The sequence below is a fragment of the Orycteropus afer genome, unplaced genomic scaffold (genome assembly GCF_000298275.1).
Source record: "Orycteropus afer afer isolate SDZICR_OR568_19922 unplaced genomic scaffold, OryAfe1.0 scaffold00940, whole genome shotgun sequence".
Taxonomy (NCBI): Eukaryota; Metazoa; Chordata; class Mammalia; order Tubulidentata; family Orycteropodidae; genus Orycteropus; species Orycteropus afer.
In genome coordinates, this window is record NW_006922527.1 from 117618 (window position 1) to 121617 (window position 4000).

Here is a 4000-nt window from a genome sequence, read left to right on the forward strand (position 1 = left end):
TGAGGCTAACAAGCCCAAGGTCAACAAATAAAATGGCACAGTCCCGATGTTACCAAACCACATGGCAGGCCATTAATTCAAGTCCACTGAAAGACACAAGGCTCACAGAGCATGGCAGGCTGCTGAACAATGACATGGCTACATTCAGGGTTCCAGCATGCCATAAGCTAGAGACCATTCCCAATGCTGTTTCTTATATACGGGAAGCAGACCACATCCCTAAAGCAGCTACTCAGCTGCTTGTGGAAGATCCCACCATGGAGTTGATTGCCAGTCTAATCATGGGGAATAACTACCACCAGCGACCCAACCACTCAACCAAGGTCAGCCAAGTTGACACACAAACTTAACAACCATAATTTCACCCCTTGTCAACTTGGCACCTGTACAAATCTTCAATGGGCAATATCTGTACAGATCTCCTCCACTGGGTGACTCCAGTCCCCTAGTTCCTGAGTGGCAACCTCAACCACTTGGCCTGGTGTGCCCCATTCCTCTCCCTCTTGGGCATGGCAGCCCTGCCCCTCACTCTTGGGCAGCGGCTTGACTCCATCCCACTAGCTCACACGAATGAGCAGTCTCATACTCTAGAACCAAGTTGATGAAGGTCTGGCTTTTTGAAATCTAGGGGTCTGTGGTAGTTCCACAACCAAAGGCCGTGGTCCTACCCTTGAGGCTGAGGCAACTCTGCTTCCCTTTTCCTTGGTCTCTCTGCTTCTGCTAATTAATGCCAAAGGAAACCCACTCCACAGGAAATCTCCCTGCCCCAAAATCACTGAGCTTTCTTGCTCTGTGGCTGGCCAAACTACTACTACATTTCATCCTGGTCTTTTCTACCAATTAATGCCCAATGGCAACCCATTCCTCCAGGAAGCCACCTACCTAAAGGCATCCAGCTTTCTCTTCCATATGCTGGTAAGACTGTCGCTGTCTCATGCCAGTCTCTGTGTTCTGCTCCTTCCATCTCTCATGCTGGTCTCTCTGCTGCTATCTCTCTGTCAGTCCCATGGCTCTGCTGCTGCCTTCTCTCATGCCACGTGCCAGAATTTCTCTGCTGGTGTCTCAGGTCAAGGATACACTCCACTCCTATTTCCACATTTTAGGTATCTGTCAGAGCAGCACCCCACTCCTGGTACCATATTCTGTTATGGTTACCTAGTGCTGCTCTGGCAAGTATATACCACAAATGGAATGGCTTGAACAAACATTAGTTTATTCTCTTACAGTTCAGTAGGCTAGAAGTCCAAGTCCAGCTGCCCAGCCACTCAACCAGGCCCAACCAACTTGTCACACAAACTTAACCACTACAGCTACTCTCTTGTCAAGGGCCAGTTTTAGAATCTGTTCTGACATCCATTTTGGTGTTTTATTTTGTCTTTTTAATGATATTTTGCTTTCTTCGTGGATGATGTTTTTGATGTCATTACACAATTTCTTTGTTTTTTTGGCCATTGGTGTTGAATGCATCAAATCTATTCTTTAGAAGGTCTCTAAATTCAGTAGGGATATAATCAAGGTCATATTTTGGCTCTTGTGAACTTCTTTGAATTGTCTTCAGTTTCAACTTGAACTTTCACATGAGAAGTTGATGATCTGTTCCACAGTTACCTCCAGTGGATATCAATATCTCTGGGTGAAGATACTGAGCTTCTCCATCACCTCTTGCCACAGATGTTGTCAATATGATTTCTGTGTACTCCATCTGGCAAAGTCTATGTGTATAGCCATTTGTGTTGTTGAAAAAAATATATTTGTAATTAATAATATGTTGCTATTGCAAAATTCTGTCATATGATCTCCAGCAAATTTCTCTCACCAATGCCATTATTCCTACTACTAGTGATTGATCTTTGCTTCTACCTTTTTCATTCCAATCACCAGTGATAATTAAAACATCTTGATTGCATGTTTAGTCAATTTCAGACTCCAGAAGTTGGTAAAAATACTCACTTTCTTCATCTTTGACTCTGGTGCCTGGTGCATAAAGTTGAATAATAGTAGTATTAAGTGGTCTTCCTTGCAGGTGTATGGATATTATCCTATCACTGGCAGCATTGTACTTCAGGATAGGTCTTGAAACATTTTTTGTGACAAAGATTGCGACACCATTCCTCTGAAATTTGTCATTCCTGGTATAGTAGGTCATATGAATGATTCAAAGTGGCCAAAATCAGTACATTTCAGTTCACTAATGTCTATGATATTGAACTGTATGTGTTCCATTTCATTTTTGACGATTTCCAATTTTCCTAGATTCATACTTCATACATTCCATGTTCTGATTATTAATGGATGCTTGCAGCTGTTTCTTGTCATCTTGGCACGTGCCACAGCAGCAAATGGGGGTCCTTAAAGCTTTACTCTATCCACATCATTAATGTCAGCTCTACTCTGAGGAGGCAATTACTTTTCAGTTGTATTTTGAGTGCCTTCAGACCTGAGGGGCTCATCTTCCAGCACTATATCACACAATGTTTCACTGTTATTCATAGGTTTTTACTGGCTAATTTTTGAGAAGTGAATGGTCTCTTCCTTCTTCTGAGTCAGTCTTAGTCTAGAGGCTCTGCTGAAACCTGTCCACCATGGGTAACTCTGCTGGCATTTGAAACACTGGTGGCATAGCCCCTAGCCTCACAGCAACACTTAAACCACCACAGTAGGACAAACTGACAGAAAAATTTGTCTCCCCTAGCTGTTCTATACCTCTGCTCATTGTCTGGTCTCCCCCAACCTACTCACTTACCCAGCCTGCTCCAGGGGCAAACATCCACCTTCCACTGGTCCTGGGGCTGCATCAAAATAAAATATAGGAGAGAGGCACAAATATTTAGGGAACACTAAAATAACAATGAAAGAGATGAAAACATGTTTCATAAAAAAAGATCTCAGTACATAAAATTATACAGAACAAAGAAATAAGCAACACCATGAAAAAAAAGACAGAATGAGAACAATAAATTCATCCTTGACAATAATTACACTTAATGTAAATGGATTAAATACACCATTCAAGAGACAGAGAGTTGTAGATTGGGTAAGAAAACAAAACCCACCATATGCTGTCTATAGGAGGTACACCTTAGAGACAAAGATGGAAATAGACTAAAAATCAAAGGTTGGAAACAGATATATCAAGTAAATGGCAATCAAAAAGGGCAGGAGAGGCAATATTAATTTCTGACAAAAAAAGACTTCAAGACAAAAATGATCCTAAGGGACAAGGAAGGATATTATATAATGATTAAAGAATTAATTAAACAAGAGGACATAACCATAATAAATATCTATGAACCCAATGAAAGAGCCACAGAAAACATAACTCAGACTTTTACCAAATTGAAAAAACAGATGACTCCACAGTAATAGTAGGAGATCACTTTCAATGAGAGAAACAACAACTAGAAAGAAACTCAACAAAGACACAGAAGAACTAAACAATGCAATCGACCAATTTGATTTTATACATATACACAGAGCACTTCACCCAACAGCTCTACAGTATACATTCTTTTCAAGTGCACATGAACATTCTCCAGGATAGACCATCTATAAGACCACAAAAGAAGGCTCAACAAATTTAAAAATAATGAAATACCGCAAAACATCTTCTCGGATCACAACACTATAAAATTAGAAATCAACAAGCTCAAGGGAAAAAGAGCAAATGTGTGGAACCTGAATAACACCCTCCTTAAAACTATCAAAAATGAAATTAAGAAATTCCTTGAGTCAAAGGTGAATGAAAACACAACATACCAAAATATTTGGGCCACAGCAATAGCAGTGATTACACCTCAATATAAAGAAAACAAAAGTCCTCACCACTTGTCCAATAAACAGCTTCATAGTGGATGGAGAAAAGATTGAAGTTGTCAAAGATTTCATATTACTTGTTTCTATAATAAACACCAATAGAAACAGCAGTCAAGACATAAGATGACATATTGCATTGGGCAAATCTGCTGCAAAAGACCTCTTTCAAGTGATGAAGTGCAAAGAT